Here is a 15711-nt window from a genome sequence, read left to right on the forward strand (position 1 = left end):
TCGACTAATTTATAAAACAAATCAACAAACGAAATCATCGGAAGCGTAAATATATAATATAAGAATGTTATCGTGACCATTATAATTCCACTCGAAACAATATAAACCTTACTTTACAAAACTTAAAATGTGACAATTTATTATAGAACGTTTTTGTTCTTCGAAGTAAATTCGCTGATATGTACCATTGAATCAGATCAAATGTTCCTTCTTTGAATTTAGTATTCGAACGTTAGTAGTACCCTTAGTCTTTGATGAACTGCAACTATTCAAATGGCCGATCAAAAATACTGGGACTATGGGTGCCATTTTTTTTTTGTGAAATATTATTCAAATACCGTAAAAATGAAACTAAAATTGGCCAAAACCACTCATTTCCTAATGATATCCTACAGCAGCTTTTCTATCATTTCTAAAACTTCTAATGAGTTTCGATTTAGGTATGTAATGAACTGCATGGTTTCAGAACAGCAAAACCATTGAACATAGCCGTAAAAAGATTTAGTAGGAAATATTAAGGAATAATATAAGATATGCTAAGGTAAGGTCAAAGGTGTATCTACACAATACCTAGTTAATCAACACACATAGCCTTAAACTGCCAGTCAAATATAAAAACGCAAAATATAAACGCAGGATTAAAATTTTAGTGTAATCGATCCAGGCTGCTCAAAATTACCTACATACATTATACCTACGAAGACCAAAACCAAAAGTTCTGAAATTTTAATGTGTTTATAGGTAAACAGTGTTAAACTCTGAATAGATCTTGATAAAACAATTGAAAGCAAGTGCGTGTAATATTGAAGGTTTTATACAACAGAAGAAAAGAAAATATTATATACTATAAAAAACCAAAAACGACTTTCAACTGAAACCTAGTAAACAACATATGCTACAGAAGGACTGGATATTTGGTTCCAAACAACAGCAGGCAAAAATTCGATTCAAAAATAAATTATCATTCAAAATTTACTCATTGCAAAAAAAAAATGATCGTAATACTAAGAATTGATACCCCAGGAGAAGATTTACTAATCTGTATTTGGCTAAGCCTTTTCCGAAGTTTTTGCCCTCAATGCTCTGAAACTTCGTTCTTAATTTGGTATGTTAGCTTGTTTGATTCGAGCGTCAGTGGTCATGTTTTTGTAAAATAAATGACTGTTTAGCTTAAAATAGCTGGTTTATCTTTTTTGGAATGATAAGGATTTTTTTAAATTTAATTTCTGCACAAGAATATAAAAAAGATGATGAGGTATGAATGCCAATGAGACAACTCTCCACAAGAAACCAAAATGATACATTAATTAACAACTATAAGTCACCATACGGACTTCAACAATGAGCAAAGCCCATACCGCATAATCAGCTATAAAAAGTCCCGAAATGACAAATTTAAAACAATTCAAACGAGAAAATTAACGGCCTTATTTATGTACAAAAAAATGAACAAAAAACAAATATGTAAGACAAAAACAAACGGCAACCACTGAATTACATTTTTACAGGCTCCTGACTTTGAACAGGCACATAAATACATAATCTGGCGGGGCTAAACATGTTAGCGGGATCCCAACCCTCTCCCTAACCTGGAACAGTGGTATAACAGTACAACATAAAATCAGTTGAAAAAGGCTTAACTCATCAGATGGACAAAAATACAAGTGGACGTGGCCGGGTACTTATACATCACAACAACAAAAAGACATGAGGTACAGATCTGAGAGTACTCGCAGTGAACTTACAGCTTGTTCAAAGCCACTAACCACTAATAAACAAAAACACATATATCTAAGACTAAATTATTAATCCGTACACATACAACATCCAATGGATTTAGTGCAAAGACATCATAAACCTTGTGCATTGCCAAGATACAGGTTTCGACAGATTGTAGGTCCATGAATGTGTATATGTATATAACATACTAGTTATATTTAATTTGCTTTTCAGTTACTGATAATAGAATCAATATTTATACCAATAAAAACAATATTCAATGGTCGTATAAAAGTGTTGAATTGGTAACCTTTTAGAATAAGTTTATTTGAAGGAGAGATAAGTTTACCCGGATCATTTCTAAATTTCAGGGCATGGTTAACATCATTTCCGTAAAAATGAAGATGTGCTATCCCGTTTGAAATATGTTTTCAACCAAACTCATTTAATCTATACATTATAATTTTCCATTTAATATGGTAAAGAGACAATGAATGTTGATTAATTATATTATCAAGGTTGTACAGTAGTAACGAGATAAACGCTGTATGCGGCGGACAAGATAACCATTGTGTACATCAGAGAAGAGACAACGATGTGTATAACAAAAAAGGTCAATAATTTCTGGAAAAAAATCTCAAACCCTCACACAAGAAAATAAAAATAAAATCTTACCAATAACACCCTACACAACAAAAAGAGATTCACATAACATTTGAAGTAGTGATATTTAAGCTTAACCTCAAATTTGCAGGCTTATTGAACCATATGAACTGTCTCAGGCACAATTTGCATAATGCAATTTTTGCTGTTCAGATATAACCTTTTCTGTTTTGTATCATTGTTTTGTTTAACTCAAACCAGCGGTCACTTGTCCAACGCGGTCATCGGTCAATAGTTGTTTCATGATCTTCATTTCGATTTTGTTTACAAGGTTCATTTTAATGTTTAACTACCAAAATAGCTATACCGAAAAATGTATGTGTTCAGTATCGAAGTCAAAATGAAAATTGAAACCAGTTTGCAACAGAGATTCTTCAATAGACGGTGAACTCGTGAATTCCATGTCTTCCACTTCTTTGCATTTCTATTAGAAACCGTACTGCCAACTTATTTATCCACGAAATTAAACTTTTAAATCATTTCTTCACGTTTACGGGCTGTATAAAAAGATAACCTTCAGGTTAACGTTTAAAGGGCCTGCTGGTGATTTTGTGTTATTTCAATGAACTATTTTAATTTTAACTTCATTGTTGGAATAACAAATCGAAAGAAGCTTCAAAACCAACAAACGCAGTTTATATGAGGGTCTGGAAGGTCTCTCCGTATTTTGAATTATTATGGTTAATTTTTTCTATTCTTTATATTTTCAATACTCTATTTTTCATATTCTAGTACTAGTACCCCATTATCACTCTTCTTCATCGTTGTTGGGGTTGCTTTTTATTGTATATTTACCCAATAATTTTCTATTTTGTAAACACCATCCATACCCTCTTTTATAGTTGGTTGTTCAAAAGGTGAAAGCCTGCGTGAAGACGTGTCAACCTTCCCATATATCGTATACTGACTTCGAAACTGTCATCTTCGATCATAAAGGCGGAGTTTATTTTACAAAACGGAGAAAATTTTCGGGATTCATCCTCATCAGGAACGTTCGCAGTCGATTATCTTTATGGGGTGGGTTAAACGAATCATAGAAGAATTGAGGATGTGGAAATAAGACAGAAATCCAATCACAGATGAATTTTAAAAGATATAACAATAAAAAAAAATCAAATCAAATGTAAGTCTAAATTTGAATGATTATTCAATACAAATAAATGTTAATAATGTTAGTACGCTATTTTATCACCGACGATTGTGACATTTCATAATGATTACTTACAATACTAGTTTCTGGATTTGATTACCGTTCCAGAGCACATAAGATTACTATTGATAACTCTGTATTTATTGAGGTTTGTTTTCTCATATTTTAGTTTTTTATTTGTGTTATTTAGATTGTTGTTTACTCTTTTCGTACAAAATCATAAGAAAAATCATAATCATTAGTCTGTCACATTCACAAGATAAACTAGATCCAACAAAACAAGCACACTAAAATGAAAACAACAAAAAGGATTCAAAACTAAATTGTGAGTTATCGTTACTTGTAGAAGGCCTCATACATATTTTGAAGTACGATTTGAATCATTGTTTTGTATTAGCTTGGTGCCAAGTGTCATATATTTTATGCGTGTAAAGTATTAAAGCCAATGAACAATATACCAATATGTGGGTAAAGTAATAGAGGCCGTTGGCGATCGACTGCCATTGAAAAATGAGATAATTAGAGAGATTTTGCCTTGTAACAGGCCACCCGTGGACCTCTAAATGTGTTGTTACAAAAGCTCCTCACTTGCGGTGAGCATGGGATTTATATTATTTCTCAGTCAACATTTTGGGATAAAACTAATCTTTACATGTTTAGTGTTTAAAGAAGAATATGTTAAGAGTTTTTGTCATAAACATGATGTATTAGTACAGCGTATCAATTCTTTCAATAACTTACAACAGGAGAGCAGGAAATTTTTCTTAACAATACAAACATTTCATGATAATGGTTACACTATGCATAACTGAATTGAAGATGAAGACCTCCACTATTATACATTATTTTTGTTTTTATTTAAATTTCAAAAGTCTTTTTAGCATTTTACAATCCTCTCTCGTACTGAGGTGAGTTTAATAATTCCATTTTTACGTTGTTCCTATAATATACATCAATAATTTATTCGATATACTTATGTGTACCATGTGTTATTTAAGAAATAAATCATGGCAGCCGTAGATTTGTTTTCATTTAACCTTAGGTTGGGTATTTATATTCGATTATTTTACCCTGAGCGTAAGTGAATTATTTCGTTTCTAATAGGACAATTTTGTTAAACTTGATAACCGTGAAAGCCCTATACATACGATACTGTTTTTGGCTGTTCCGTTTTACCCAATTTTGATAATATTAGTAACATTATATAATTCAATGATGATTTTTTTTCATCGCATTTTTCACTAATATATTTTCTTCCAATGACATTTTATTCGTCCTGAGGCGTACAAGTAACTTTAAAACGCCCGGTATTTACATTTGATTTTTTGTTTACGGAAACATACTTATGACGTCACCTTGTTTCGTTGCCATGCCAAGACAATAACATCATTTCGAGGATTTTCGTTTTATGAAAATTTACCATAAAAATAGATTGAAATAAAAACTGATTTGATTATTTTGCTGTAGAATAGAGATACGTTTACTGTATCTGAATCTAGGCTAACGTAAACTGTGGATTTTGATGTCGAAAATTGAGAATATGCGGCAGTATAAATAAGTTGGTCGTAACGCGGAACAGCCGTTTTTGTGTATTACTGCGTTTGCGCTAAAGGTATATATATTGTGATTATACTGGATGGCGAGAATAAGTGGTCATATAAGAATTACAGTTTGTTGTGTTGTGGACTGCATGTATTTTTGTCTTTTCAAGCAATGGAGGGTATTTCATTAAAATTTAAATATTATTCTAATTTCCCTTTTGTTATCTTCTCACAGTTTGTCAACTTTTATCATTTCAGGTAACACCATTGAATTGAAAATGGAAGGAAATGAAACTAAAAATGATCGGCACTTTACTCGACTAGAGGAACAGAAGTTTTGGCGATTTTCGATACAAACGAACCCTTCACCATTCACTGGAGCAACACAAAATATATATAGATATATCAAAACATCTGAACCAATAATTGATTCCTTTTATTGTATTATTTAGAACAAACTACACACGTCAATGGATAATTGTTGATGTAGGGTGGACATTTTAAAGATCCACATTTGGTAAGAACATCAAAAAACATTTTACCCAGATGCTTATTCACACCTCCGATAATATACTCTGGATTGATGTCAACGCATACGTAAGCAGAAGCAGCTGCATGATAATTTGCTCCTGAAGACAAGTATCCATGATATTCTTCCCTCCAGCCATTGTAACATGTATTCTTACCAGGAATCATTATAACAGATGTCGAAAAAGTAGTTCTGCAAGAAGCGCAAGGGACGTCCTGGGCATGTGCATTCGAAGCAAAAAAGTTGCCGTAAAATTCAGCCCCATACATATGCCCATAGTCGGATCCGCTTGTCTTTACATAATTTGGATCTGGTGGTAAACATACATATTCAGCAGCCGAGCCTGTTTCACCATAGTTACCACCAGCGGCATACCCTGTGAAAACAAACATATACACCAAATCATAACACGAATGAATGACTCAGGAAAAGTATAATTTAATAAAAAAAAAATTGAGTCGTTTAAAAAAGTTCAATATTCATTCTTAAATTCCAAGAGGGTTTGACATATCTATGACTTTATGGTCAGTTTTCTCCGGAATGTTGCATCATTCTGATGCAATTTTTTTTTATAATTTTCACTCACAAGAGTCGACATTATCATATGCATTCGAATGAAGACAGTTGCAAAACAAAATCAATAAATAATCGAAGAGTGTGTAAATCAAACTCTTGATTAAGATTGAAAATCTTTGTAAGGCTATCTTTGTTTAGGGTAGGAAAAATGGTTTTTAATTTAGATTGATTTTAATGTTTCATGAACTGCCATTTGACAGAAATGTAATGCCAGTACTCCTGTGTTAAACTAGGAGAGAAAACTTAAAATGCAAAGGATACACTAAAACAATCGGATTAAATAAATCTGTTTGTTTTATAGTAGTTAAAAGAATATAACACAATGTTGCCTACTGTACCATTTTTTTTTTAATTTGTACCTATCATGTTTGTTTCTTTTGATACACTTTGTTGTCAATATAATGCGATTTTATGCGACTGTCATACAAATGAGAGATTTAGCTAACTATAAAACAAGATTTAAGTCAAAACATGACAGTTGATCTCCATTCATGCGATGTGTTTGAGCTTTTGATTTTGCCATTTGATTAGGGACTTTCTTTTTTGAGTTTTTCCCAGTGCGTAGTATATTTGTTATTTACCTTTTATATACCAATTTAAAAAATAACAACAATATGACAAAAATCAACCTTCAAATATATCATGTAGAAATTAAAGACAGACTTCCATGTTTGGATAGAACTTTAATCATCGATGCCAAAAAAAGAAGCACCTTAGTATTTTGAATATTGCACAGCAGGAGAAAAACTTTATAAAATCATATTCTTACAATTTTTAACAGCGATATCATTATTATTTTTTTTAAATATTTACCTGCATAAACCAATTCTGTATTATTATTTGGACACTGCTTTCTTCCCCATCTTATTATGTCGTTCCAATACCTGAAAAACAATATATATATATTATATATTACTCGTGCAATGTCAAATACACGACTTACGGAAATATTGATAGATTACGTCTACATTATACTTAATTAATGTTCAATTATTATATACTGCATAGGAGAAATAAAGTAAGCTAACAAACAAACTTTGAAAGAATATCATGAACTTCAAAAGGGGCGTTTGTGTAAATCCATGTTTCAACTTTGCGCACGCGTGTAATCAAACGACAACCATTGAATAACAGGCTTCTGACTTGGGACATGTATATTCAGAATGTGGCGGAGTAAAATTAGTCAAACATCATGGACAGTTGTGTAATAGTAGTACATAAGAACAGACTATAAAAATCAGATGAAATGTGCTTAACTGGTAAGATTGATACAGAGCAGAAGCACATCTAACAAAAAAAAGCCAGAGTGGACGTGACAAGATACCTCTACCCCCTCTCAGCAAAAATACACTAAGTACATATCTGAGAGTACTCGCAGTTACTTACACCTAGTTCAAAGCCAACAACAACTAATAAAAAAATCGTATATCTAAACTGAAATATCGATCAGTTCACATCCAACATCCAATGGATTTAGTGTATTACCAGTATGAGAAATATAGTGGTATCGACAGATTTTAGAGACATGAATGTTCATATGTACATGTATAACGGTAATTTTTAGTTTAATTTCTAATTTACTTATTATCTAATCAATATCAATACCAATAAAACAATATTTAAAGACCTAATTAAAGTGTTGAATTTGTAACCTTTCAGAATAAGTTTCATTAAAGGATCGATAAATTTACCCAGATTGTATCTAAATTTCAAAGCTCTGTAAACAACATCTCCATTAAAATTACGATACGATATCCCTTTATAAGTACAACCAACTTCCAAAAGAAATCTTTAGATCTAATGCAGAATTTGGTAAAGGTTTTAAGTAATTTGTGGTATCGAACTCCTTGGCTAAATACTATACAATTTTCATATACATTACGGTAATCGAAATTCAAAATGTCACAACAGACACGGGCAAAGCGAAAGAGTTCAATTATATAAACACCGTACGAAATAATCCAATTTGATACGTATTATAGAATATCATAGTGTACAGTTTCCCGTGTAAAGCTGATGTGTCGAAGTCGAGGAAAGGACAGCTATTCCCGTTTATATTTGATTCACCTTAAGTGGGTTCCTTTCAATAAATTTCGGCAGTATATTAAAAAAATTCTTGATTATCGATTGCAAATATCATCACGTAACGATAAGTGTTAGCTCGACATTTGACCGCGTTAAAGTTTTGATTAAATGATAGGGTGAATCAAAATCTTTTAGAGAGAATGCACACAAATTTAACACATATTAAAGGATGTACATGCTGAGACAAGACATGTTGAACCCAATGAAGGGGATTAAACCGCATTACCAATGTTCTGGCGGAGCTTACGTTTTAATTTGCATAAGGACAATCTATAAAGAGATGTGTGTGATAAAGATGATGGCCGTTATAATTATAATTATAATTGATTTCTAATCACCTATCAATTACGATACGATATCCCTCTATAAATACAACCAACTTCCAAACGAAATCTTTAGATCTAATGCAGAATTTGGTAAATGTTTTAAGTAGTTTGTGGTATCGAACTCCTTGACTAAATACTATACAATTTTCATATACATTACGGTAATCGAAATTCAAAATGTCACAACAGACACGGGCAAAGCGAAAGAGTTCAATTATATAAACACCGTACGAAATAATCCAATTTGATACGTATTATAGAATATCATAGTGTACAGTTTCCCGTGTAAAGCTGATGTGTCGAAGTCGATGAAAGGACAGCTATTCCCGTTTATATTTGATTCACCTTAAGTGAGTTCCTTTTAATAAATTTCGGCAGTATATTAAAATAATTCTTGATTATCGAATGAAAATATCATCACGTAGCGATAAGTGTTAGCTCGACATTTGACCGCGTTAAAGTTTTGATTAAATGATAGGGTGAATCAAAATCTTTTAGAGAGAATGCACACAAATTTAACACATATTGAAGGATGTACATGCTGAGACAAGACATGTTGAACCCAATGAAGGGGATTAAACCGCATTACCAATGTTCGGGCGGGGCTTACGTTTTAATTTGCATAACGACAATCTATAAGAAGATGTGTGTGATAAAGATGATGGCCGTTAAAATTATAATTATAATTGATTTCTAATCACCTATCAGTGTAACCGAACGGATATACAGTAAACTGAGTGTATGATATAAGCCGAATATAGTAACTTGACACTTCATTGACGATTTTATCCCGAAACACCTGTCTATAGACTTTTCCTAAATAAGCGAACCGTTTAAACCATGTCAAGTCAAGTGAACTAAATCAAGTCATATGATCATTAAAAAGACCCATAATGATCAGTTTAAGAATATCAAATATATACAATACAGTCTTACTTTTAATGCTGTTAAACGAGCTTTGAAGTAGTTTTATTGTCTGTTCCTGTTGTTGGATTGAAGTCTCCTGTTGCTGAATGATTATATCTTGTTGTTGATTTGTTAATAGCTGTTGGTGGTTTTCAGAAGTTAGCTGCCTAACTGTAGCATTTAGTATCGCCACGACACCTTCCATTCGGTTGAGCCGATTATTCATAACATCTAGGTCATTGAGCAATAATCTCTTTTCTTCTGTGGTAACCAGGTCAACCTTAAAACAAAGAAAATATATCAACCACAAAATCATACTTGAACGTATCTCATGTGCTTTGAATGAACGATTTGACGCAAATTGTTTCTTATCAATCTTGTGTTAAGAAAGGTTAAATAGACAAAGATTATCATCAAGTTTACATGCACATATGCCAAACGGTGCATTTGAAAATCACGATCGGGACATGGTCATTACTACAAGGACATCTTCCTTTCAACATAATACTAAATTGGAATTTTAGGTATATAATATATAAAGAAATAAGTATGACCTTTATATTTCAAAACACAAATACAATAAAAAAAGAAACAGCCGTTCTATTAAAAAAAGTTAAGAAGTTTGCATAAAACTTTATTTACTTTGCAAAACATAAAAGGTAACAATTTTCACAGAATATTTTCTTCCAAGAGATAGATTCGTTGACATGTTACCGTTGACACAAATTAACTGTCAAGTCTTAATGAATGTGATTGAAACATTCGACTGTTGTATTCTTAGCCTGCAACTAACCCGATGTCCCATTCATAATATGGGGACTGTGGGTGGAATTTCATTGAGAAATATTTTTTCCAAATCCCGTAAATTTGTTTTTGTTAAAAACCCTCATAAAGCTGACATTAACTATTGGGCTAAGCGGGCAAATCTTATCATTTGCCTACCACGTCAGTCGCGTTGTCGTCCATCGTCGGCGTTCGTAAACAGCTACAAAGATCTTCTCCTCTGAAACTACTTGTTCGAATTTAACCAAACTTGGCCACAATCGTTTTTGTGTATTTAGTATTATAAGATGTGTCCAATGACCCCACCTAAATATGTTCGGAAAGTCGGTAAGACAAATTCGTAACATAGTGTAAAAGTAACCTAATACGATATATATGGGGTCAGTAAATTCCTTATAGGGATTCGAGCTTCGCTTTTAGTTTGTTACCCGGATTTGTATTTTCCCAATCGATTTATGAATTTTGAACAGCGTTATACTACTATTGCCTTTATTTAACCCATATGGAATTGACTGAACCCGTATATATCATATAAGGTCACTAGCACACAATGTTACTAATAATATTGAGGTACATTAAGAACCTTACAATCCGGTTTGAATGAGATCATAACTTTACGACAAAAGAGGATTTTTTTCTTTTTTATTGTTATTTTAACATTTATAATATAACATTCGCATAGCATATGGAATACATCTCTCCAATTTGATAAAGTATTGAACGTGTGCGTTTCCTATCATCATTTTTCGTGTGGAGTTTGCTAATTACAAGCTTCTTGTTAGTAAATGTTTAGTCATCGTTGTATAGACGCAGTCATAATTTGTTTGATCGTTATTAAACATCTATGTCACAGATTACCAAGTAAGGAACTATAACCTTATTTAACATCCTGTCCCTTTTTCTTCGATACTTTCAATGGATTTGTGACATAACCCTGTTGCGGATCCAGAACCTTTCGTAAGGGGGAGTCCGCTGACTGATATATGGGGGCCGCTCCTGTCATCATTCAGGGATTCCAATATAATCAATCAAATTGTTCCCACCAAAGGGGGACCGGGACCCCAGTGCCCCCTGGATCCGCCTATGTAAAAAACTTATCAGACTAATTGAAAAATGCTGGCTTCCTTGAGCATCACTACGGATACTAAGGGTGGAGCTTGAGCTGCTTACCCTTCCAGAGCACCCACAATCACCTCGGTATTATGGGGGGATTGGTGATGTTCATTGTATTGTATCTCTGAGATACAAACTATTTAATAAAACATGCACACAACAAAACATAATAGAGCTCACTAATATGACCAACCACAAAACGATTAATACAACAATTGTGAGTTTGTGTTCTACTTTTAAGTTCTGTGAAATATTTTAAACTAAGAACGTTGGAAAACTGCCCATTCGTTGCACATGGTTGTACGCAGCATGCGAAAGGAAGTTGTGCCACGAAATAAAACAACAGACTAATTTTATCCCTTATTTTACTAAAAAAAAAAAACAGTGGCGAATTTTTTTACAATATTTTATATTTCACAAGACGGATTTCTCTCTTAATTCTTCATTGAGAATGGTTTTTAATACTGAGGTGTGTTAAGACACAATTTTGTATAGTAGCATATTTCTCAACCATTTATTCTATATCCTTCTGTATGTCATATGTGTGTGTATAATTGAGTTGTGGGCTGCTATATGTTTGTATTTTTTTGATATTTCTTTTTAGTAATGTTTGTGTCTTTTTTATATCCTTTAAATGTTGTTTTGATCCCTTTGTTGTTCTATTATTTAATGTAGAAACAACCATTTAGTAATAAAAGTGACAAAAGTATAAGAATGATTAAATCGTTGTCCATGTAAATACAAGTGTTTCAAACCATCGATTGGTACAAATCCTTCAACATTCACTGGAACAATGTATATCTAAACATATTAGAAAACTTGAATATATAGTTGGTATTTTTATTTTATTACTTAGAACAAACTACAAAAAAAACAAAAGAAGTTTGCATACAACTATGTATACAAATTTGTAAAATTTGAAACGTTAAAAATCATCACACAATATAGAGTTATAGAGTATGGGATTTGAAAATTAGTCCATAATACCAGTAGCCTTTTCTGACCTGCAACTGTTCAAATTGAAGATCCATAGTGAAAGGAGTGTGGGGTGGCATTCTTTTCTTTGTGGAATACATTTTTCGAAATTCCGTAAACATGAAACGCATTTTGCTAAGACACATTTATTTTTGCTTAGTTGAATCATATAGACCCATTTTTCTTAATTAATAAATCCGCAAATGAGATTCGTACTATGCATTCTATTGAATTTGTGGTTTAAGAACAATAGAAAAGAGATGGACGTCAACTTGCAGTAGTGATGTTTTAGCTTTAGCTCTAATTTGAAGGCCGAATTATGACTATAACGTATACTGAACTAAATAATAGAATAACAAGATACACCAACCTGCAAGAGAAACTCAAAACGGAAAATCATTTATGAAATGGTAAAAATAACAGCATATCTCACGGATGAAAAACAACTGTCATATATACAAAAATAAATCAATGTCCTTTTCTAATCATTGGTTTTTACTGACTGTACGAATTTTGTTGTGGAAGGGTAGCGCCACTGTTAATTTTTCAGACAAGTGCCATGAATAATCCAAAAATCCAGGTTTTACAAAATTCCCCATCAATCTGATCAAATAGGTGAAAATAAGTTTCAAGTGAAACAACTAGACAAATTTACAAATGACTAATTCAAATGTTCAATATTTGTTAAAAGGGAAAAGGCGAAAGATACCAGAGGGACAGTCAAACTCGAAAACAAACTGACAACGTCATGGCTATAAAGGAAAAAGTCAAACAGACAAATAATAGTACACATCACACAAAATAAAAACTAAAAACAAAGCAACACGAACCCCACCAAAAACTGGGGATGATTTATGGTGCTCTGGAAGGGTAAGCAGATTCTGCTTCAAATATGGCACCCGTCGAGTTGCTCATGTTATTACAAATCCGGTAAATAGTTTTATTCGGTACGTCACATTCTTAAAAAGAGAAGGCGATTGTAGTTTCGACGTAAGAAACATATCCGATATAATCTGTTATACGGTTATTTCATAATGTTCAACCAACCCGTGATGGCATCCGTAAAATGTACGATGGCATGATTTCAACTTCTCTATTTTGGACTCTTAGTTCAATAGCTTCTTGTGAGCAGTAACCCTCTATCAAGGAAATACAAGCCAGGGAATATCGTTTTAATTGGAAAATAGATACTCCGTATGCAGGCGGTGATGGAATGTTGCAAGATAGAAAATAAAAGTTCACAATTGGGAAGCCGAAATCATCTCTTTTGTTGTAAAGTTTTGTTTACAACCGACCCTCATTGTGAATTTCTAGATGTACGTCAAGATATGAGGCAGACCTAGCTGTATCTGTTATATCCTTTATTTCTAGTTTGATGGTTCAACATAGTCACCAAATTTTGAATTATGTAGCGAGAGAACATCATTTATTATAGCAGAAAGTTAAGTTAAAGGATACTGTGGATTCATTTATGTTCATGGGTACAAATTTTCGTGGACTTAGGAAAACTAACATGTTCGTAGATTTTTAATTTCGTGGTTTTGCTAATGTCTGCATACAAATCTGTCGAAAGTGTATTATCCATTGAACATTTAAATTCATGGTTGAACTGTATCCACGAAATCCACGACAATTACCCTTCCGGAGCACCTGAGATCAACCCTAGTTTTTGGTGGGGGTCGTGTTGCTTATTTCTTTGGTTTTCTATGCTGTGTCATGTGTACTATTGTTTGACTGTTTGTCTTTTTCAGTTTTAGCCATGGCATTGTCAGTTTATTTTAGATTTATGACCTTGACTGTGCCTCTGGTATCTTTCGTCCCTCTTTGATATCCAACGAATAATAATGAAATCCCAGTATTGCTAACTTCTCATCTTTCTTCTTAGAAATTCCTGTATGAAGTCAGCCTCATAATAATAGAAGAACAGGTCGGCAAGAAGAGGGGCATAAAAGGTTTCCATTGGAATGCCAACAGTTTGTTGAAAAACACGTCCTCCAAACGTAACAAATATATTGTCAATCAAGAAGTCAAGCATCTTGATAATGTCAGTTTCAGAGAATTTATTCGTTAAAATCAGAGTGATTTTTTACAAAGTAGTATTTATCCCTTCCTACGACAAGTTATTTGGATCTACGTTGGCCATTCCTTTTTATAAAACAAAGCAAAACCAACTCTCTCGATTTGTCTTTTAGTTTTATGGATAAAGAACATTATAAAGCTGCACATTCGTTGCTTATGGTTGTATGCAATAAGTGTAAGGGTGATGTGTCATGATATAAAGCAACCTACAAAATATATCCCATTTTGGTTATTTCGGTCAAATACAGTGACGAATTTTGTTCACAATACATACATTTAAAAGGACACTAGTTTCTCTCTGACCAACTTAACTGAATTATTCACATAGAACCTTCACTCTTATATATATAAAATTGTTGTTTACTTTTAAGTTTCAACAATCGTTTCTTGTATCTATTGTTTTGTATTTTTCAACAAACAATCGGTATTTCATTTTGAACCAACTGTGCTCCTCTTTTTGTCGACTGGTTCCTCTATTCATATGAGTTTGCTTTCATACAACAATTTCTTAGGAATAAAGACAAGAAATGAGCAGACTCGTTCTAAAAACTTTCCTATATAAAATTTTCTATCACTAAATATTTAAAAACAATTTCACTATGTTGAACACATCTATCCCATCGAACTAGAGATAAGTATACAACAGATACAGTTAAGTCTCCAAGTGTATACAATATATAAGGGCAACAGTACTATACCGCTGTTCGAATGGTTTATATTTGTGGCTAATAAGGAAGCTATAAACCAAGAGTTCCACGTGGAGAAGTTGAAATCATGTCTTCGTAAATTTTACGGACGCCATCACGAGTTGGTTGACCATTATGAAATACCTGTTTTACAGAAGATTGCAGATATATGTAAAAAAAAAAACCAAATATGTTGAATGATTGCAAACGAGACAATTCTTTTCAAGAGACCAAATGACACAGGTCACCCGTTTTTTCAACAATGAGCAAACCCATTCCGCAAAGTCAGCTAAAAAATGTCCAGAAATGAGAAATGTAAAACAATTCAAACAAGAAAATTAACGGCCTAATTTAGGTACAAAATTAACGAAAAACAAATATGTAACAGAGCAACAAACGACAACCACTTAATAACGTGTTCCTTATGTCGTATCTACACTTTGGTCCCATGTTCCCGAATATGTCCTTCCAAATTAGACCAATTACTAGGTTTGTACTAACATGAGCAACGCAACGGGTGTCAAATGTGGAGCAGGATCTGCTTACTCTTTCGTAGCACCTGAGATAATCCCCAGTTTTT

The 15711-nt window shown here is 32.8% G+C and overlaps 1 long non-coding RNA gene across 1 annotated transcript; it reads right to left on the reverse strand.

The window, feature by feature from the left end:
• Positions 1-5491: 5491 nt before the first annotated feature.
• LOC143042377 (uncharacterized) lies at positions 5492-9860 on the reverse strand. The gene is made up of 3 exons (XR_012967956.1): positions 9526-9860; positions 6992-7062; positions 5492-5978 (listed from the first exon to the last, which is right to left on the reverse strand). It is a non-coding gene; the product is annotated as an uncharacterized LOC143042377 (long non-coding RNA).
• Between the last annotated feature and the right edge of the window lie 5851 nt (positions 9861-15711).

The sequence above is a fragment of the Mytilus galloprovincialis genome, chromosome 8, assembly GCF_965363235.1.
Source record: "Mytilus galloprovincialis chromosome 8, xbMytGall1.hap1.1, whole genome shotgun sequence".
NCBI classification, from domain to species: domain Eukaryota; kingdom Metazoa; phylum Mollusca; class Bivalvia; order Mytilida; family Mytilidae; genus Mytilus; species Mytilus galloprovincialis.